The sequence below is a fragment of the Uloborus diversus genome, chromosome 3 (genome assembly GCF_026930045.1).
Source record: "Uloborus diversus isolate 005 chromosome 3, Udiv.v.3.1, whole genome shotgun sequence".
Lineage (NCBI taxonomy): Eukaryota > Metazoa > Arthropoda > Arachnida > Araneae > Uloboridae > Uloborus > Uloborus diversus.
Window position 1 is genome coordinate 36,015,799 of NC_072733.1, and position 24,262 is coordinate 36,040,060.

At 35.0% G+C, this 24,262-nt stretch overlaps 1 protein-coding gene across 1 annotated transcript in view; it reads right to left on the bottom strand.

Moving 5' to 3' along the window:
- The window catches only part of LOC129218166 (uncharacterized), a 454,520-nt gene that overhangs the window by 75,850 nt on the left and 354,408 nt on the right, over positions 1-24,262 (bottom strand). The window lies entirely within an intron of this gene.

Here is a 24,262-nt window from a genome sequence, read left to right on the forward strand (position 1 = left end):
ATTTTTAACAGTGTGAAAACAATCATTAATTACTACGGTTGTGTCGTTCATGAATGAACGAATCTACCAAACTGGCTCTTCAACATGAATGGTGCTATACGATCTACTAAAGAAGAAACAACAGTTATTTTGAACATTTTAGAATTTGGAACATTGTATCGATGATGCACTGATGGTACTGTAGTCATATTTCGTTCGTTCTTTCATTTTAACGGTGAACGGAGCAGAACAATGCACTGGAAGTACATAGGTCTTTTCGTTCGTCCGTTCATTTTTCCTATTTTTTAGTGTTTACTAAATTAGTAAACATATTCTTAGCATCGTTTTTCTATTTTATACATAAAAAAATAAATAAAAAACTTTTGGCATCACTTGCTATTCTGCTTTTCATCGCCGTCTTACTTACGGCGTTAATTAAAAAAATAAGTTCCTTTATTTTTGTAACCCACTATTCGGGTTTTAAAACTAATATTTATTCTTAAATAATTTATGCTTTTATTATTTATATTTACTTATTTTTAAAGATAACTTTTAAACATTTAAATAGATTTTTTTTTAAAGTCGTTTACTTGAACGAGTTACATGTACGGGAAGAAAATTAACAATCCTCTGATGAACGCCCATTTCTACAAAATACATATTCAACTATTTTGTCTCGAAATAGTTTTTTACTTTATTATTTAATTTAAAATGACATTAGTAACTCTCGTCTGAAAAAAAAAATGTTCAGTGAAAAGAATTAGTATTTGGATACAAACATACGTACTATCAAGATTAAATGTTATTGCTAGTAGATTGGTTTAGTTATATAAAAGTTTAGAAAAATAAGCTTAAATGCTGTTTAAGAACTATAAATTTTATCATCATGCTTTGCAACGCTTTTTTTTAAATTTAGCTATTTATCTAGCTCTAAATATTTTAACATGGATTATTTTTGCATTGAGAAATAGAAAGAAAACGTCCTGATTGCTTCCTAAGTAAAAATGTCATTTTTAATGAAACTAAAATGCCATTAAACGTTTTTTAACACTTCGTTAAAACTGAAAGCATATCTTGATGATCAAGCATGTGCTTATGACAGACAATGTTTCTTTTTATCAACTTTAGTGTTTCAATGTAATGAAAGAGTTTTTATTTCTAGAAATCTATTTTAATAAGAAAACTAGCTGGGTTTAATTGAAAACAGTTTGTTTTCTCGCCTAGATTTAACGGAGCCTACTTTCACGTAACCGACGATTTTATATTAAAAAAATGTATAGTCAAACTCAAAAGAAAGCTAATAAGTTAAAATAAAATGTATCAAATTTATTTTTTAAATGCTTAAATATTATACTTTTGTAAAACTAGCATTTATCAGCATTGGACTCGAAAACGACGAGATATTGAATTCAATAAATAAAGATCCTTAATTCACTTTTAGACCTTCGTAAAGCAAAACAAGCCAAGACAGCAGTTTCCAAAATCATAATTTCTCACAGTTTAGAAGTTTCACGAAATATGCTTTTTGAACACAACTACGATATTTTTCCCTGAGTCAATCCAACAAATATTGATTTACATTCGTATTAGGAGAATAACAATATCGCACAAAACTGCAATACATCCATCTAAAATGAATACGACTAAAATGCAACTAAATAGCTGGCACAGAACCAAAATCAAAACCAGCTGAAAACATTAAACTGAATAAAACAGGGTTGCTTTCCTTTCTTGGAGCCCCCAGATAGAAGCTGCTCAAATAGTCAGAATTGGACTGAATAGCTGTGTTACGTATAACACTACACGACGCATTTGACCACCAATTTCCGATATTTTTGAAATTTGGGACCAAGAATGAGATTCCAAATTCAGTATCCGTTTGGTGCTACTAACGATTTGATGCAAAGTTGCCAGAAAACTCCCACGTTAAACCGTTTGTAAAACTTTATATTGAGGATCTTATTTCGATGGCTATATTGCGAGTAGTGAAAGATTCGCACGTAGGAAGTAACTTGTGATAACATTATGCAGAGGGGAAATACCTTATGAAGAGGCATTTCACTCTTCATCATGTTATTTTTGATTTTTTTAGCAGAATATTCTTGGTTTGAGCATAGAAATTTTTTTAAAAATCTGCATTTAAAATTCGCAAAAAAATATAATAATGTTTTCTCACATATTAGCGATTGTTATGTGAACACATTCTTTGAATGTTTTGAGTGTACAAACATAAAAGAAACAAGATATGGAAACAAGTAAGAACTTCCTCAACACTAAATTGCTAAAAAAATATATACATATTTTGCATCCCTTTCTAGAAGCTTAAAAATTATATACATTTAGAATAGTTTGAATAATTGTTTTAAGTTTTTCCCTGCCAGAAATTACTTTAGTGAATTTGGCTTTTTATGTAATTTTTTTGTCAGTATTAATGTTGAAAGTTTTCTATCTTAAGGAAAAGAAACTATCAAATATGGTTATATATATATATATATATATATATATATATATATATATATATATATATATATATATATATATATATATATATATATATATATATATATATATATATATATATATATATATATATATATATATATATATATATTCCGAGTCTAAAACTCCTTCTAATAAAGTTTGTTAAAAGCAAATACGCCTACAGATCAAGTTTTATACAGCACTTCTCATTTCCGCGTTTTGCTTAACGTTTTTATATTTTCATTTGGAGTCAAAAATACTTTTTGTACTTACTTTACGTAAATTTCGCTATATTGAAGTTTGTTTGAATCAAATCTAACATGTAATCACAATTTTGCTGTTAGTTTTTCCGTGGTGTTCATGTTACATGTTTTTTGAACCCTAAAAAAATACTTTTAAAATAACCCAGCCGAAGTATTTCTGCTGACTAACCTACATCAAACCTTCTTCCCAATGAAATTTGCTAATGGGAAAAATGAAGCAAACATTTCAATTCGGGTTCGCATTAAACATGTTCGTTAAAATACAAAAAGGAAACTTTAATTCAGCAACATAATAAATGGAAGTAAAAAAAATGAATTTAAACATTCTGTCCAAGCATATTAAAAATTTGTATCGTGTCACAAAATGCCGTAAAATACAAACGCGTGCAGATGTTACTTATCAATTACGTTGACTGTGCATTCTTATCTTGTGACAAGTTAGGAAACAAACGGGTTTGTGCGCAGTTTTTTGTTTTTAAATTAACGATAGAAATTGACCTATTTTTAAAGTCACAAAGTGTAAGGTCCCAAATAAGTTTTTTCTGTGACATTGTAGTAGACGCAGCACGGCATTATTATAGTAAGACGTTCCATTTTTTTTTCACTTTGTGATTTTGTGACCATTAGACTCGCTGTGACTTCATTGTAACCTCGCCATAACATGTTGTGCTGTCAAGTCTATTACAGTTGAACTCTTTAAAATAGCAGATATGTTACTTATCAATTACGTTGACTTTGCATCATCTAAACTTTTCTTGTGAAGAGATAGGAAACAAAGGGGGTAGTGTGCCTTTTTATTTTAAGTAAAGGCATAAAATGACGTCTTTAAAGTGTCACAAAGTGACTGATTACAAATAAGTTGTTGTTGTGACATTGTAGTGAAGACCTAGGAAAAATGCAGCACGGCATTACTCTAGTGAGACGTTGCTTTTTTTTTCACTTAGTAACTTGTGACCTTTGGACTCGCAGTAAAGTCATTGTAACCTCCTAATGACATGGTGTGCCATCAAGACTATTACAGTTTAACTCTTTTAAATACAAGTATCAAGGAAATAATAAGATCAAAGAAATACATTTTCAAAGAAATCATTATAGTAGGAAATCAGTATGGAGGTATTTTGTCATTTTTTAAAAGCATGCAAGTGTAACATATTTAAAAAGACATAAACATTACTGGCCTCAAATTTGAACTTGGAGTGGTTAAATATGACGTTTGAGCAAGAGCGACATTTTTGAAAAGGACACATTTAATTAGGGAACTTTGATCCCTGGGAGCCCGTCACATTTCTGCGATATTCACCCTAAAGACAAAGTAGTTTTGAGACGTCTGGCTAATGACAAGAGGAAATTTACATAGCGAGAGAGTTTTGTGGCTCCCAGTGGCAACATGAATGATGACCTTGCATTATGTAGCCCTTTTAGAGTTTTAAACAAGAATTTCAATGAGTCCCTGTTTGGAAGTAAAATTTTACGAGTATTCTTTCAAAGAATGCATCGTTTGAAAAGATAAATGATCACTTGGGTGTGATTCTGCCACACAGGCTTGCAGAAACATAAGCGTAACTCGAATAAAGAATAGAATTAAGAAATATCACTTATTAAGTTGGAAAAAAAATCTGTGTATATCCTTAGAGGGAGCAGGTAATAGCTTCGTTTTTCAAGAATGGTTATTTTTTAAGAACTTCTTCCGCTTTTCGATGCTCACTATCTGAAGATAAATAGTTTGCTTCAGTGATGGAATCAATTCACTGTCAACTCACGAAAATTCTGCATTGGGAAATGCAATTTTAACTAAATGGCGCTATTAATCTACATCAGAACAAGGGAATACTGCTTCGAAGAAGGGGCAACTCTTCTGGGATGTTTCTCCATTTGAAACCGAATTGTAGCAAAATTGAACACAAGGCTAAATTAAATTTAGCCTTATATTTTGAAATTATTTTCCGAAGGCAAAAAAAGTTTAATCGTACAGGAATAATTTTATCAGGAAGTAGAATTTTTATCAACAATCTAGAAAACGTTGGTGCAATTTGATAGGATTTTATAAAAAATATTTTTTTGATAAGATAAATGAACATTTTGACAAATATGAGGAACTTTTTAGAAATAAGATCTCAGCATTTTAATATAAAGTATTTAACTAAAGACTGTGTCGGAAAGGAAGTTAAAAAATGTGAAATTGCTAAAATGGTTTCTTAAAAGGATTGAATGAAATCTGAAGTGTGAATGGAACTTAATTTTCGAAAGAATTAGGTTTTTTGAATAAAATGTAAAATGCGTGCTACTAAACCTACATTTACAAATATGCGAGACATATTTCGCCAGTAAATTTGATACTATTATTTTATTGCACGTATCTGTAAAGTTGTCTGCTTCTTAAACTTATCAAATTTGTTTAATGGTACTAACTTTATTCAACTCAATCGTGCTACTATTTGAATGGTCAGTAATAACTGGTGATGCTCTAAGTCGGGTAAACTATATTCTCATCACATTGCATAGTCTAACGTCGGCGGTAAACTATCAGCTTTGTTGCATAGTTTTGTATAAGAATATGTAATTATCCACTATACAGTCAGGCTAAAAGCCGCTTGCTTATTTTAATTTAATTTAATGTTTCTTTTTAGTCAATTTAATAGCCGATTGTTTCTTTTCAAACAAATTATAGGGAAAGACCGCTTATAATGAACCACTGCTTACATTGGACCGGGGGCTTGAAATCCAGCGTAGAGTTCTGTGCAACACTCTGCCAGTGGAAATACTAAGATTTGTGGCCGAAACCTTTGAGGATGAAGTGAGGCCCCTAGTTTCAAAACCGGATACTTGCAAAAAATTCGATTTTCTTTCTTTTTTTTTTTTGTTAATCTTGTAGAGAATCATAAGGCCTATTTGCCTGCTCAATATTAGGTTCAAAAACCGCTTCTTTCCCCCTTGAAATGGGGCGGGAAGGTCTGCCTCAGTTTCAAAACCGGACTTTTACGTCTCCTGTAAAATTTGGTTTTCTACAAGTATCCGGTTTTGAAACTAGGGGCCTCAAGTTTCGTCACATTTCGATCTGCATAGCTTGAGTTACGATGTGATTTGTGTTGAAAACGTGTTTGATCTTATTTTAAGAATTTGTATCTAGTAGAATAATACTAAAATTTGTGAACTGAGAAAATTACTTTTATAGTATTATGAACAGTGTTTAATGGGGATTACAGCAATGTATTTACATGCACGATTGGGAAACTTGTTGACAAGGAATAAGTAGAAGAATAAAAAGTGGCGTGTTTTCCTTTATTGGACCGAAAAAATTTTCCTATATCGGACCGGTGGTTCAATTTAAGAATCTGTAGCTAAGCAAGCCTTTTTACTTCCTTTTACAAAAAAGGAAGTAGTGTATTCGCGAAAAAATCGGCCTTAATTTCCATTTTTCTCACCTCCGAATGAATGTTGAGTTTTTTTCGACCCGACCACACGTGGATATATGCCTTGGAACCTACAGACATCCGAAATATCCATTTTGACGACCCCCGAGTTAATTTCAACGAATCTTCTCGTGACGTCCGTATGTACGTATGTATGTGCGTATGTGTGTATGTGTGTATGTATCTCGCATAACTCAAAAACGGTATGTTCTAGAAAGTTGAAATTTGGTACGTAGACTCCTAGTGGGGCCTAGTTGTGCACCTTCCCTTTTGGTTGCATTCGGATGTTCCTAAGGGGGTCTTTTGCCCCTTTTTGGGAGGAAATTATTGTTATTTTACATGTAAAATCAAATGGTGGTATAATTTGACGGACACTTGGCGATATATAGCCAGTCTTTTGGGCGCCAAGTTTTGTCGCCAACTTGGCGACAAATTCAGGGATTTTTTTTTAATTTTAAATTTGATTTCAATTTGGCCACTGTTGGTGATAATTAGAGAGTAAAAAATGAATCACATTAAAATTGCCAATAATGGGAAATGACATTAAATTGGAGTAAAAGGAAGTCATGTGATGCACGCATCAGCTGGTTACATATCACGTTACAAAATAAGTTATTAGTGTAACTTAATAACGTAGTAGGGATTATTTTGAGCATATTTTTACACTAACTAAGGAAATTCATTTTCACTGTTCGTTTTTTTCAAGCACACTTTCTAGTAGCTACCACCCATATAACTAAATGTTTATCCAATAAGATTCAATTTCAAATTTGTTAAATATAGTTTTGCATATTTGACTGAAATTTTTGCTTGTTCATGATACTTGTTGACTTGTTATTTTATTAATTACAAAGACCGGTAGTCCAGTTTAAGAACATGGAATTAAAAAAAAAAAAAACTTTAAAACTTTTTTATAGAAAATAATTTTGTGGTGGCATTTAAATGCGCATTTAGGGTAACTTAAAATATAAATTTCAAGGCTTTAAAAGCATTCACACTGGTTTTTGTTTAGTAAGTTGCTTAGAAGCTTCAACCTCATAAAATAGATTAGTTTCTTCTCTTCGTTTTATCCAGAAGCTTCACCTTCAGTTTTCTTAGATAATATTCCTTTTTTTTAAGTTGACTGAAATTTGTGCTCGTTAAACTTTTTTTTAAATAATTGCTTTATTAATTACAAGCCACGCTAATTTCTTTTATTCCCGGTTTTAAAGGTGTCTAGAAGGGGAAATGTGGTTAATAGGCGGTAAAAATAATGGAAAGAGCCTTCGCTGTTTGTAGTAATGATGATATAAACTTGGCTACGATAACGGTGTAGGTGTAATAATGCTTCCTCTTCCAGCACAAACTAAGCATCGTTTACCGCCCTTTGACGTGACCTTTCTCAAGCCTCTGTCCACATATTTCAATTGAACCTGTGATACGTGGATGCGAGAAAATCCAATGAAGTCCATTACCCAACATAAAATGAGAGAACCGTTAGGTGACTCTTCTGAACAAGTTGCCAGCGTGGACAATATTTTGTAAATGGATATTCTAGAACAGGAGTTTGACCTGCTAGTATTATTGTGTTAAATGACATCGACTTTGCAGCAACCGAGTCAGAAGTTCGTTTTCCAGATGAGACTGCCAAAGTAAACATGCTACATGTTCGTGGTCAGCAATATCTTTACAGATTTAACCTTTCTGAGTCTGCTAATTGCTCTTGCGGGGAATTAGGTTCTACGGAACATTACATTTTCTTCTGTCCACTAACATCTCACTTGCATATCAGATGTAATCATAGTCTTTCATTTAATAAAAACATATTAATCGCCTTTTCACAACATCATACCCGCATCAGACTTAACTCGATTTTCAGTCTTTTGGCTAATGAAGGCTTCACGTTTCAAGGTGTTGACTAATACACATATTTTTTCTATTTTCAATAGTTCATACTGAAAATAGAAAAATCGTTTAAAAAGGAAAATAGAAATCGTTTGAATTTAGTTTTTTTTCTGCACTTTAACACGTTATTTTTTGTAAAGCAACAGCTCTCTAGTGTTGTTTATGTTTTATTGTATCATTGTAAAGCATTTATGCATTGGTTTTGTCTACTTTATTACATATATTGATGTTAAATTACCAAAATGTTTGTCAAGAGCAAATCCAAATTGTAACAGACAATAATGTAATTTTTTATGTATTTAAATAAAGTTCCTCAGAGACCCACTTGCTCAGATTAATCCGAGCATTTAAAACCGATAAACCGAGCAATTGGTAGGTGCAGGTGGTCTCTGAGGGTGTCAAATGTCAAATGTCAGCTGTTCAAAGTACACAAGAACAATGCACGAATAAATTTAACACAAGTTTCGAGAAATCGTTAGTACCCATCAAACTACGATCGTCGGATCTATTGATGATTTTGTAAAGGTGGCACACACATTACCTTTGCAGAAAAAATGGAAGGCAGAAGAAGGAAACCTACGTCGACAAAATGTTCTAACGTCATCGCCACAGAAAAAGGACACATAACAAAAAAGGCCGCAAAAGAAGGAGCAAAATACCGTGCAAAATAACTAGACTTGCAATATTTTCCATAGAGATCAAGTGCAAAGCATGATTTAGTCTATGAAATGCCATCAGTGGGTTCATCAATTCTGTGCCAAGTTATCCCAAAGCAAAGGAAAGTCTATTGCAAATCCTGTAAAAAGACTATACAGTTCAAATGCAAGTTATTATATCATTTACTGTTACGGTCCAGTTTAGGAAGCACATGGTTCAATATAGGCGCATGTATTCCTAAATTGCACATTTGCAACTTTGTCAAAAATATTTAAAAAAAAAAAAAAAAAATATTGTCGTATTTACAGAAAATGTAAGTACCTATGGTGGTTCCTAATTAAATTTGGCTTCAGATGCCCTATTTTTTTTTTTTTTTGCTTCACATTTAGCGACACCTGCCTCTAGTTCTTAGGGAATCCAATACAGGCGGCCTGCCCCTAAATATTTTATTTATTTATTCTTTAAGGATGTTCACCTATCTCATGAAGCCACCAACAATATTCCACGAAGTGCAGAACATATGGATAGCACTGGACAAATAATTTAAAAACGTTTTTTCTTCCTATATGAACACGGTTAATTTCTATCGAATTCAATCTGCTGAGCATGGATATGTACAATAAATACTTAAAATGGCAACGATTTTTTTTGGAAAGGTATAAACAATTCGTAGAAATGTGTGTTTTTTTACATATATTATAGCATATGTTGGGAGAATCTGAATCTGCCGTTCCTTCTATTTATTTTGCACTGTAACTTGTAACGAAGTAGAGAGCATGTCTGGTGAAATTCCAACTGAAGTCCGCAGTGACCTGTCATTGCCATGGGCCAATTATCTTGGAAAGTTTGTGGTCTGTTGGAAATCTTCTGATAATAACGTTCGCTGTGCTCTTTACAGACCGGACTACTTTATCATGAAATAATAATCCGGAAAGCAAGTTTTTAAGAAGATATTGCTGACGAATGATTTATGAAATCAGATCAAGACAAATTAAGTCAGGCAAAGAGCCATTCCTCATTTGGTAATATTGTTTGACTCCTCAAGTTAGGGTTTTCTTTCACAAAAAACTGTATTATTCCATTTTATTATGTTTTCTCCGTTTCTAAAACGGCTATATACAAACTGTGAAATCTTCATGTGTATTGGATATTGCTCAATACAATTGACAATCGTGTTTCATGTGCTTCAGAAAATATTTCATATCTAAACGGCAAGCCAAGATGCATAAACATTTTTGCTCGTCTTTCTTTTCTTGTGACAGAGCCTTTTTTAGAGTCAGTTGGACATAGCTAGTAATATCTAAGTTCCAACTGAAAATCATTAGCCGCGCATGTGTATCTATGACAAGTAAGAATACCGTATGACTTTGTTCATTTTCATACATACGTTCACACAACTTTCATTTCATCAAAACTACTCGAATGAAGAAAAGCATAATATCAATTAAACCTTCGTGTTTTTACTTTGTAACGGAATAGGCTACTAACGCATACAAATAATTACCTTATTATTTTACATTTATAACACAAATTTGCCTAGTTTTACTACTTTTAAGAAAGTAGTTTATGAAAGTTTCTTTATTTTTGTTTTAATTGTTTAGGAATACTATCTAAATTAATTACAAATTGGGAGTATGTTGATTCAGCAACGAATCTAATTTATATGAAGTTGAAATACTTTATAAAAATTAATATTTCAAGCATTTTTTTTAGCGTAAGCACACCAGTTCAATAGAAAAACATTTCTTAGGAGCTGAAATAAATAATAGTTAGATTAATTTTACTTTTGTTGCCAAAAATACGTTAAAATGAGAGTTTATGATAAAAAATACTGATTTTGTACCTACAATACCTACTATACTTTTTTGTTTTTTAGCAGATATCGCTTCTTTCATATCATGAAAGTATATTTGATAGCACTGAAGTTCACATTTTATTCAAAGCTCTAATTTTTACTTAGGTGAATAATGATAACTGAAGATACCTTTTGAACTAAATCTCCTAAGCTATTTAAACAAGAAACAACGAACTAATATCTTCAAGCTGTTTAAACGTTGCAATTTCCTTTATGAGAAAACAGAAAATAAAGATTTAATGTGCAATGCTACAGTTAAAAAGAATAAAATATGAGGAAAGTAATTTAAGCTCGGTTAATTCTCGGCGTTTTTTTCCCTTCTCTAAATACAAAGTTTAGTGTACCCTTGTTGTTTGGTTATTTTTATTACTTTTGATATTTTTCATATATATATATATATATATATATATATATATATATATATATATATATATATATATATATATATATATATATATATATATATATATATATATATATATATATATATATATATATATATATTAGGGTGGTCCTTATTTATATGGGGGAAAAAATTTCGGAATTCAACAAGTGACGCCCCCTAGTTTTGTGACACTATAATAAAAAGTAACATGAAAGTAACATGTGCAAAATTTGAACTCGATCGGTCAATAATAACACGTGCCCCTAGGCCGTTGAACTTTAACACCTTTGATAATTTCCCCACAAATCTTTGAATTTTTACTTCAGACTCAGTACATCGTTTCTCCTAGGTTTGCAAAATGTTTTTACAGTGAGGTAGCACTAAAATTAATCTTTATAATTAATTTATATCATCTAAAGATTTTACGTTGAATAAGAATGAAATAAGACTTTAGAAACTTTCCTTAATCGTACGCCTTTCTCAACGTATCTCGATAGTGTGTATTTTTTTCCGATAGTCTTAAACGGTCTGTAAAATAAATTGTTTTTGTGACTCATAATCGGTAAATTAGTTGCAAAATTCTTCGATTAATTGTGCTCCTCCTTCAGTTGCATCATTCACAATTTTCAATATTTTAACGATCTTTCTTCCCTTTAAAGAGTTGTCTTCATTTTGCCGTGAATCAGGATCAAATAGAAACAAATCTTCTAGTATTTGTAACTTATCAAACAGTTTTATTGACTCGTAATTGATTCTATGAAGAGGAAGATCTTTACCAAGAAAGTATTCCAAATCATCTACAGTTATCTGAAATTTGTTAAACAGTCATCAGACACGTCTTCCATATCACAAGCATTTTTTGGACTAGTGTTTTCCTATCTTCAAAGTTAATTCCTTCATCCAATACGGATAAAGTTGCTAGTTTATCCCCTAAAACCATAAGTGATTTATAAATTTTCCAATCACTGCTTCTGCTGCATGTTTGTCGTCATTTTGTACGCTGTTAGTTTTTCAGACATATTATTCAAAGTAGCCTCGATTGGGTTGCTGCGAAAAACCAAATCTTCTTACAGCATTTAATTGTAAAACAGATTTATAGAACAGCATTGAAGGGCTTTGCTTTCTTTTCATGTAAGGTCAATTTAAATTGTTTCCTAAACATAAAAATTTTCGAACAAAAATTCCTTTTTCCACCCATGTGGCTCAGGGATAAGCTCCAGGTTGCCGAAAACATATCCCTGTAGGAGGAAATTCACCAGGAAATATTATTACAAGTTATGAGAATTATCTGTAATCTTTCTCAATTCCGCTTTTTACGAACAATAAATAATATGTCATCAACTTCGTCTTTTAGAATTCAAGTGGTATATGTACTTGATTGAAATGTCATAAGTTCTGAATGATGGAGATCTTTCCACAAAATGTTGAAGCGCTTAAATAATTGAATATCTGATCTGGAACTAAGAAAGGCAAGAACTTCTTTAAGGACACACTCTGCAGTACGATTTCAAGTGCATGATGATAGCAATCCTAATGTAATATATCACCGTTCAGTATTTGCTCTAAAAAATTGCATGCACAATTCATTGGTATTGCAAGTCGTACAGCTAGAACAGTTAGTAATAAACAGCTATCATATAAGATATCATAAGCAACCGAAGAAATATCTAAGGAATTCCGTGTAGCTGTTCAATATTAGGACCTGAAGCTATCATGGTAATCCTGTCGGCGATCTTGTTCCAGTTACATTTGGATGTAGCTTTGTATCCCAGTGAATAACTACAAAATCTAAATTTAAATTCATGAAATTTAATTTTACGTCTCGAAGTTTTTCTCTTGCTCTCTAAAGGAATGTACCATTGATCACTAGGTCACTTGGATTCAAATTTACTGCAGCTATATAGGCTGTAAATAAATGAACAACATCTTTATCCCTAATATGGCATTTGTCTAACAGTGATGAAAGGCGAGCAGATGCCAATAGTTGTGAAGCTTTTTTGCATTGAGGTAGACCAGCTATAGAAAACAAAATTTCAACAGTTTAGGATAGATATCCATTTCGATTTCTAAATCTTGTGAATCGCAAGAATTTGATGATAATAAAGGACTATGTACTGAAGTAGAAGAAAATTAATTTGAAGTGTAGATTTCTACATTGTTCTGATCTGGATATTTTTTTAAAATTTATATTTTAGCTATGGAAAATACAGTATATTTTTATGTTAGGAGTAATGGAGGATTTTTTGAAATTTATATTTTAAAAATTAAAAATTGTATGAGCATTTATGTATGTTTATAACTAAAGAACAGCTTTTTAAAATATAATTTCAATTAGTTATATTTATAGTATTGAACCTTGCGACTCTATTTGCCACACCTATTACACACACAGGGAATTTTGTAAATCAACACCCTCAAAGCCTGGAGGAGGCAATTTGTTGCTGTCAAAGATCATTCATTAATAGCCTAGGCCATTCATTAATGGCTTATAGAATCCCTTGTGTCCATCTTGGTGGGAAGAAACGTTCCCCTGCTGATCGGTTCGAACAAGCGCAGAAGAGCGGTACGCTTGACCCAAGGCCATTTGTGTACATGTACCCTCTGTAACATGTTAAATTTTACAGAATGAAGGTGAGAGAATGGTCGGTCTGGAAGTAGCAGCACCTATTGAGGTTCAAAATTACTTTAAATATAAAACGTTAGAATTATTTTTACATAAAAATGAGAAAATTCGCAATTTTTTCTTCGAAACTCAAAAAAGGGGGCCCTAAGGGCACGTGTTAATATTCATGGATTGACTTAAAATTTCGCAGGGATCATTTATTTGTATAATGGAACAGATTGAGGGGGCGTCGCGTAAAATATCTGCAAGTTCAAAAATAAGGACCACCCTAATATAATATATATATATATATATATATTGTTACAAATCCTGTAAATAGTAAATATTGTAGGAACGTAACCTGTAAATAGTTTCCCGTAATGAATATACAACCCCTTTTTCATTCGGCTAAAGTATACGACCCCTATTTTCTTTCTTTTCATTGATAACGGTCTACTACTTTACAGAAGCGTGTGGAATATTTGAGAAATTTCTTTTCGGTGTATTTAAGCCGTTAGCGATGGATAAACAGTTAGTTTTCGTTTGATATTTCGAACTGAGAAGATTTTTGCTCTGTTTATAGCGAGGCATTTCGCTGTGTTGTTTTCGTATTTGGAAGTAAATACGTGTGTAAACGTTGAGTTTACGGTGTTGTGTGATAATTGCTTAATTGCTGATGAATAATTTAGCAGTTGCTGAAGATCTTTCCTGTACATAGTGTAAATAAATCTCCTGTGTTTTTATCAAGAACTGTGTTTTCATTTCAAGAAAGTGGAAGTCTCGCCGGATCCGTTACAATTTGGCGCCCAACGTGGGGCTTCTTCTGGACTTTCTTGGAGTAAGTGTGACTTTGGACATTTTTTTCATAAAGACTGTTTGAATTTATAGACTTTGTTTTTATGGTGATTACTCGCGCAATGGATGACCAATTAAAACAACTTCTGGAAGCAATTAATGCTGTGAAAAGTGACTTGACCGAAAGTTTGGCGGCTAATCAAGACCAATTAAAAAGTGATTTGACTGCAAGTTTTACTGCAAATCAAGAACAATTAAAAAATGATATGGCGGCTAATCAAGAACAATTAAAAAGTGATCTGACTGCAAGTATGTTGGCAAATCAAGACCAGTTAAAAAGCGATTTAACGGTGCTGAAAAAGGACTTAACGTCTAACCAAGAAGAAATTAAAAACGACCTTATTTCGGTAAAGACTGTGATGGAAAATAAATTTAATGACATAGAGCATCGAGTTGATGCTATTGAAGAAAAATTTGATACCGTTGAAAGCCGATTCAATGCTGTAGAAAATAAATTTGAAGAAGAAGATAGAAGATTTCATCTACTTAAAGAAGAGATCTTTAAGGACGTGGAAAGGAGATTGGCGACCGCGGAAAGCAGCTCTGTACAGTTTGGCGCTCCCACATCGGTTGCTCGACCGCCCATTAAACTTGCCACATTTGATGGGAAAACTTCGTGGCAGGTTTACAAAACTCAGTTCATGATAGTGGCGGAAGCGAACGGATGGGACTCTGCTACCAAGGCCTGCCATCTTGCAGCATCCCTGAGAGGTGACGCAGCGGACATTCTTCAGACCCTTCCGGACAGCCAGCGCCTGGATTTCGCCGCCCTCACATCTGCGTTGGAGCTTCGCTTCGGTGAGAAATGCCAGAAAGAGTTCAGCCGACTCCAGTTGAAGTCCCGTTTCCAGAAAACCGGGGAAACCCTGCAAGAGCTAGCGGCGGACGTCGAGAGACTGTCTCATCTTGCTTTTTGCGACTGTCCTGCGGATGTTCGGGACAACCTGGCACTCAACTACTTCATCGACGGAGTTCGGAATCCTGAGATCCAGAAGGCCCTCCGGATGGCGAATGTAAACGACTTGAAATCCGCTTTGATGTATGCGATGAGATACGAGGCCGCCCAAGAAGCAACCCGTGTGGATCGCCATCTAATCCGGACTCAGGAAGCTGATGAGTCTGATTCCAGGTCGTCCCACCTCGCTGAACTTGAGAGACAACTCGGTGACTTGACAAGACATTTGAGCAGCATAACATCCCAAAAGAAACAAGAGCAGAAGTGCTGGAAATGCGGTAGTGAAGGACACCTGCGAAGGAGTTGTCCGGCTCGCCAAATTACGCGAGGGAAGGAAATCAACACCACTAAAGCTCTGCAGATTTCCTCTTCTAGTAGTGGCAGTGATGGACTTTTCATTTACGCACATGTAAATGGGAACCCCTGCAGACTGATTGTTGACACTGGAGCCAATGTGACAATCATTAGGACAGATGTGGCTCGTGAATTTGGATTGAAACTGCTGTGGACATCGCCACGCGTAAGTCTCCAGACTGTGACAGGTGACAATTGAGATTGACGGTAAAGTGGACTTGGAAATAGTGTTTGGGAATGCCACCTACCATCATACGGCATTCGTCGCTAATATCACGGACCCCTTCATTCTCGGATTGGACTTTTTGAAGAAATATGACTTCACTCTCGACTTCAAGACTAATGAGCTGCACTCGATGAGAGAAGACATAGCCGTTTTCCCTGCAGAAAGTGATGTCAAATCCGCTCATCAAATAATAGCCCAAACAGATTTGTCAATTCCCTCAAGGTCAGAATCATTAATACCCGGCTCCATTGAAGAAAGCAATAGTTTTCGATTTGGACTCATTGAATCCCCCAACTTAAGCAATAGCCTAAAAGGAGTGCTGGTAGCATCTACGCTTGTGGACCTTTCTAAGGATGTAATTCCTGTAAGAGTCGCCAACGTGAGTGAAAGGCCAAGGAATATTCGGAAAGGTGAAGTGTTAGCAACTTGTACTCCAGTAAACTGCATCATTAGAAGAATCAATTCCCCCGAGACTGTGTCTTCTGAGTCCTTGACATCGAAGTTAATTGGGAGTGCACCCTTATCGAAAGATCAAAGAACTGCTGCGGAACAATTGGTGGATGACTTTAAGAATCTGTTTTCATCTACATCGGAGGATGTTGGCCGTACGAATTTAACGCAGCATAGGATCTACACTGGAGAACACCCACCTATTAAACAGCATCCAAGACGACTACCGTTCGCCAAGAAGGAAGAGGTTGAGACCCTCCTGAAAGAGATGAAGGAGAATGATGTAATCGAACCCTCATCCAGTCCCTGGGCCTCTCCCATCGTCTTGGTCCGAAAGAAAGATGGCTCCACCAGATTTTGTGTCGATTACCGACGACTGAATGAAATCACCAAGAAAGACAGTTACCCTCTTCCACGGATAGACGACACCTTGGACACTCTTTCCGGACACAAGTGGTTTTCGACCCTGGACTTGAAGAGCGGCTACTGGCAGGTTGAGATACACCCTGATGACCGAGAGAAGACAGCGTTTACAACTGGACAAGGCTTATGGCAGTTCAAAGTTATGCCCTTCGGCCTCTGCAATGCACCAGCTACGTTCGAGCGTCTTATGGAGACAGTGTTAAGAGGACTCTCTTACGAATCCTGTCTGGTCTACTTAGACGATATCATCATCATGGGACGCAGCTTCGAAGAACATCTGGCAAATCTTAGGAAGGTACTGCAAAAGCTTAAGGAAGCCAATCTGAAGTTAAGCCCGTCCAAATGTAATTTGTTCCGCCGGGAAGTGAACTACCTTGGTCACATCATCTCTTCTGAGGGTGTGCAAACCGATCCAGAGAAGGTATCTGCGGTCAGGAGTTGGAGTCGTCCCGAAAACATCCATCAGTTGCGAAGTTTCCTGGGGCTCTGCACGTACTACAGGAAGTTCGTGAAGGGTTTTTCCAACATTGCACGACCTTTGCATAAGCTGACGGAGAGCAAGCAAAAGTTTGAATGGTCAAAAGAATGCGAAGATGCATTTCTACGACTGAAGGAGGCTTTAACATCAACGCCTATCCTCGCCTATCCTCAGCCTGAAAAATCCTTCATCCTGGACACTGATGCGAGCAACGAGGGAATTGGAGCTGTTTTATCCCAAGAAATTGACGGAAATGAACATGTCATCGCTTACTGGAGCAAATGCTTATCAAAGTCGGAGCGAAATTACTGCGTCACCAGAAAGGAGTTACTGGCCATAGTGAAAGCTGTAGAACACTTCCATCATTACCTCTACGGCCGAAAATTTCTGCTTCGGACAGATCATGCCTCGTTAACTTGGCTTTTGAACTTCAAGAATCCAGAAGGCCAGATAGCCAGATGGATACAGCGGCTCCAGGAATATGACATGGAGATCAAGCATCGAAAAGGGTTATCTCACGGGAATGCTGACGCTTTATCAAGGAGACCCTGTCCTGAGAACTGCCAGTATTGTTCCCGAATCGAGAAACAGTATGGAACGACTAGCCCTACCGCCTATCAGGTGACAGTGACTCCAACATTATCAGAACCTGATCCATGGAGTGATGACCAAGTTCGAAAAGATCAACTTGAAGACCCCGACATAAAACCAATTTTAGAGTTCATGGAAAGTGACAGTCGACGCCCTAGCTGGCAGGACGTTTCCATCTTCAGTCCTGCAACAAAAAGATACTGGGCTTTATGGAACTCACTCCATTTACGGAACGGCGTGCTACACCGGAAATGGGAATCTGACGACGGCAAGACATCTAGGTGGCAGTTACTACTTCCTCGATCCAGGATTTCATATGTTCTGAAAGAAATACATAGTAGTGCGACTGGAGGACATTTTGGTGTCTTGAAAACTCTCAATAAAGTTCGGGAGCGCTTCTTCTGGAGCAAGGCGAAGGATGACGTGGAGAAGTGGTGCCATTCTTGTGACGCCTGTGCTGCTCGTAAAGGACCGAAGAAGAGAAGCAGAGGGAAGCTACATCTGTACAACGTTGGAGCTCCTTTCGAACGAATTGGGATCGACATCCTGGGTCCTCTACCAAGAACTGCTGATGGGAACAAATACATTCTTGTTTCCATCGACTACTTCACCAAATGGCCGGAAGCATATCCCATTCCAGATCAAGACGCTACTACCGTAGCAGAGACTCTAGTCCAACATTGGATCTCGAGATACGGAACACCTTTGCAGATTCATTCCGATCAAGGGAGGAATTTCATCTCTGCTGTGTTTAAGGGCCTATGTCAAATTTTCGGAATTGAGAAAACTAGGACAACACCACTACACCCACAATCGGACGGCATGGTGGAGAGATTTAACCGCACAATCCTGAATAATCTCTCACTTATGGTATCCAGAAATCAACAGGATTGGGACAAGAAGCTACCTTTGTTCCTGCTGGCCTACCGCAGTGCTGTCCACGAGACTACCGGATATGCCCCATCTCAGATGCTCTTCGGACGAGAGCTTCGGCTACCTTGTGATCTCGTCTTTGGTCGTCCTCCGGATGCGCCTTCATCGCCTGAGGAGTACATCCAGGATCTCCAGGCCCGGTTGGAAGACGTTCATAACTTCGCACGAGAGCGAATCAACATCGCGGCGGAGAAGATGAAGACCCGATACGACACAAGGTCTACTGGACATGAATTCAACGAAGGCGACAAGGTTTGGTTATGGAATCCCATCCGACGGAAAGGTCTTTCACCCAAATTGCAGTCGCATTGGGATGGACCCTACGAAGTCGTTAACCGACTGAATGACGTCGTAGTGAGGATCCAAAAATCACCTAATGCAAAACCTAGGGTTGTACATTATGATCGGTTAGCCCCATACTATGGCCATAGTTCATGAGTATTACGTAAACAACCATGGTTGATAACATAAAAGTTGTAGATAATTTTTGCTTTTAATGTTTAGTAATATTTCTTGTTATTATTGTGTTTTCTGTATCTGTTAGTTATTAATTAATGTGTATATTTGTAAACTTGTGATAGAAGTTTGGCACCCTTTCTGGGGATTGTACTGCCCGGGACGTGCAGTCCTTAGGAAGGGGGCAATGTTACAAATCCTGTAAATAGTAAATATTGTAGGAACGTAACCTGTAAATAGTTTCCCGTAATGAATATACAACCCCTTTTTCATTCGGCTAAAGTATACGACCCCTATTTTCTTTCTTTTCATTGATAACGGTCTACTACTTTACAGAAGCGTGTGGAATATTTGAGAAATTTCTTTTCGGTGTATTTAAGCCGTTAGCGATGGATAAACAGTTAGTTTTCGTTTGATATTTCGAACTGAGAAGATTTTGCTCTGTTTATAGCGAGGCATTTCGCTGTGTTGTTTTCGTATTTGGAAGTAAATACGTGTGTAAACGTTGAGTTTACGGTGTTGTGTGATAATTGCTTAATTGCTGATGAATAATTTAGCAGTTGCTGAAGATCTTTCCTGTACATAGTGTAAATAAATTTCCTGTGTTTTTATCAAGAACTGTGTTTTCATTTCAAGAAAGTGGAAGTCTCGCCGGATCCGTTACAATATATATATATATATATATATATATATATATATATATATATATATATATATATATATATATATATATATATATATATATATATATATATATATACAGGGACAAACTGGCCAGGTCGGCTAGTCGGGGATCCCCGACTGGGTCAATCGCCGAGTGGGTCACTTTAAGCAATTTTTTATTGAACTTAATACATTTAATTCATATCTAACATTTTTTAAAGCGTAATAATAGAAGAAAAAATTAAATTTGTTCACTCTATGGGAAAAAAATGTTTGGAAGCAGGTTTATTTTTCTCCCATCCTTAGCCTCAGAGGCCAAAGTAAGTAGCCGAAGTCCACAGGTGCGAATGCTTTCCTCTCTTTATCAACTTTCTCTCTAGTTTTTAGAGCTCTGGGGTCCATGGCTCCCACATTGAGGAAACGGGAGGGGCCAGAGAAATTAGGGTCCGACGCGGCCTGAAATAGGATCCGGGACGAAAAAAAAACTTTCAAAATCTTACATTAGTACGTCTATTAACAACAATTGGCCTGCACCATTAGACAAAGCGGCCCTACTATAAATGTGTGGGCCATGCTTTGGAGTGTTGATACATGAGCAGCGGCATGCACAAGGTTGGGGGGGGGGGAGAGAAGGAACATCTGTTGGCCCGGTTCCGAGCCTAAAGGAGGCCCGAGATGTTTTAAATGAGGGGTGAAATATACAGTAGGGACGTAGTGGTAAAAAAAAATGGAGGGGGGCCCGTAAAAATCATTTGTGACGGAAGTCAAAAAATTCTGTACACGCCCCTGACCTGGTATTCACTGGTTGTGGCAGATTCAACTAAATGCTGTCAGTTGGGAATCGATTTTATTAGTCTAATGTAATTTATCGCTATACGAGTATTTTCATCTCAGAATCGCATCGGGAAAGCAAGTCTGGACTACGATAAACTGAATCTGAAGCAGGACAAAATTTTAACTTAGAAGGGCGAGTTCCTGAACATAGGCGAATTTAGTCCTGAGTTCCAGGGGAGGCAAGATTTTTTTTCTTTCTTTCTTTTTTTTTTTTTTTTTTGAGCAACATTATTTGTAATCAGGACCAGACTTAGACTTAACGGGGTCATGGTATTTCAGGTATGAGGTACTCTTGTAGTCCTAAAGTCACGATAGTATTAAGTTTACAATTGAGGACTTTGATGCAGGAACGAGTTAAACCCAAACTTTTCCTTTTTTAAAAATTCATTTTTGCGTGTGGATAATTGGTTGTTCCGATTGGTGCAGCAACGGGTCACAAATGAAGAGATTAGACTTCTGCTTTGTAGTAAATAATGTGCCTTTCGATCGGACGCTAATGTTATTTATTGGTCTAACCAAAAATGAGTGAGTCTGAACTTACCTGGTTCTTGGTTTTTGCATCACGGCCCAAGAAGGAAATTGTGTATTACAGATTTTAGGCGGTCCGGGACACATTTTGAGAAAAAAAATGGTTATAAGCAATTTAGAGTTTTGAACTTTTTTGCAGATTCACTATCAGTTTGATTCGCAAAATCATAACATAAATTAATTATTAAATTAAAAAACAAATATTTAAATTTAGTTATTGTTTTCTAAAAAATAAGGTTGCTTTAAATTGCTGAAATTCAAAATATTCTTGGTCAATTTTCAATTTTTTTTTCAAAAAACTATGCACAAATATCTACGTTTTAATTTTTATTCGACGATTTAAAAAATATTAATTCAATAAAAATAGAAAATATTTGAAGAAAAATTTCGAAAAATTCAAAGATAGTTTTTTTTAAAATCATCATATTTTTTGAAGTAATGTTTTTTTTTCTTCAAATTCACCATAAAAAAATTAAAGTAAACTGTTTGAAAAAGATATGCTCCAAATTTCATTACTTTATCTTTATCAGTTCTTGACTTATAAGAGTTTGAATGCGAAAAATCGGGAAAAATTGCATCATGGAGAAAAAAGGCGTTTGAAGTTTTAAAGTGAAATACAATATTAGGGCAATTCCACAGAAAAGGGGAAAAGGTCTCAGAATTTTAAAATAATATTTTTCTCACAATTTTGGTATCAATGGAAAGGTCTGAAGTGTATGGAAATAACAAAAATGTGCAACAAAAGCAAAATTAATTAGAGTTCTGAGGCTTCAAATCAGGTTGTTATGATCATGTTCTTACGAGTAACTTTTTTATGCGACTTAAGAATGGCTGTTTGATACTTGCATTGTTGCATTTTTCAAATATTCTCTCTAAAATATGCTTCTCAGAACTCTCTAGAAGAGTTATATACAAAAAAATTGCTCTTTAACTGCAAAGCTTATTTTTTAAGGATTTTTTCATACAAGACATTTTTGTAATTCTACGTCCGACACCAAATTGGCTGAAAGTTTTTATTATGTAAAACTGAGTGGAGATTTTTACAAAATATTTTGTCTGCAAATAAAGATTTTATATGCAATTAAAAATAATCATTTAAATTAAATTTCAAAAAACTAGTTATGCTTAAATAAATGGTCAGAAAAATTTCTACGTCCGACACCAATATTTTCCCAACTGAAACTAGGTTTGTTATTATACGAAAATTCCTGGTTAAATTAAATAATTCACACATGCTATTCATGCCTAATTATCTATTTATATTTTACATAACATAAATTTAAAGAACGTATACAAAATATTTTGACTGGGGAAAATATCTGAAGATAAGAAATGAGTCTCATATGTTTATCAATAGCGATTAAAGTAGTTATGTATAAAATTATGAATATTTAAGAAGCATTAGGGTTCTCAGTTCAAAAATAACACTCCCCCCTTCCCCAGTTTTCACTTAAAAACTCTCAGGTATTTTTGGTGAACTCACAACAACCCCTGTTTGTGCCTAGAAATGCTCAGTTTCGTTTTCAACAATTTGTAACCAACATCCAAATTGCTTATTATTTGTTAATAAGTTAGATTTTTCTTCATTAAAATTCTACGAATCAATCTTCATTTCTTTTCACCCTAGAGATTGAGTTTTTTGTTGTTCACGTAGAGATTGTAAAAAGAAAAAAAAAATTGACAAAACGCGTCTAATCTCTCTTGTTCTCGTTATAGTATTTTCCTTATTTTATGAGTGAAGACTTAAAATACAAACTTCCTGGAATGGTATACAGATATTGATACATTAGGGGTGTCCATCTCCCCAAAAGCAATGAGATTCCCCCTGCCCCCCCCCCCCCAAATCCCTCAAGAACACCCAGAAGAATAATATTTTGTCAGAAAAACAAAGAAATGTCTTGAAAAACATTCCTTGTAAACAAGTTCTATGACATAACTTGGGCCATGACCCCCCCCCCTCCCTACATTCTTTTGCATAAAATTTTTAGTTTCAAATTATTTCAATTTTCACAAAATTATGTGATTTTTCACAAAAAATGGAGCCCTGGGAAAAATTCTAGACAGACTCCTGTTATGCATATTTTCCCCTTTTTTATGCTTTAAAATACCATAATATATAATTCCATAAACAAATTAAGAGTTAAACAGCTTTTTAAGATGTTTATTTCATGTCGGATGTTGTCTGCTTTGCACATTATACGTCCGACACAAAGGGAAAAAAATTGTGCTATTTATCCGTGAATTAATTTGGTGAAAAAGGAAAAATTATTCATATTTCAGCTTTACTTTTTAACACTCAAGTAGTCAAAAAATCTGAAAACAGTTCATTGAGCTGAAACTTGGGTTTTTTTCAACGTACGTCAATTTTCAGTTCCCCTTTCATCTACGTCCGACACCATGAGGTTTTTTATTTTTAATATTTAAAGTTTGAATTTTTTTCAGAAATTCTATAAGTTTTTATATTGTTCCTACATACATAAGTATTGAGAAAAAAAATTTGCTCAGTTCATCCATTTTAACTCTGAAAAATATGAACCTTTATTGGTAAATTTCGTGCAAATTCTACGTCCTTCACCGTGGAATTGCCCATTAGTTAAAATAATGCAACAAAAATAATTATATCTTTCGTTCTAATTAAGATTGAAACAAGATTAAAACGTCCTTTTAAGCAGAAAAAGACGGATAAGTTTTTTAAATGATTAAAAAAAAAAGCAAAATTTGACTTTTTTTTTTGGATTCCCTTAAATCGAAAAATTGCAAGACCAAGTCTTCAAACCATAAGCATTCCCTTAAAGCCTCTAAAGATAGCTTAGAATTTCACTTATAGAAATTTTCATGGGAGAGCTTCGTAACCCTTTTATTTGCACTATAGCCAAAAATTGATTTCAGTTTTAGAAAAAAATGCCCAGCGAGAACTAGTGTTTCCTCCAGACCAAAAAGGGGCAGTGCGCTTTCAGATAAAAGGGATAAAAGGGTAGAGAAGTTTTGTTGATTAAAAAA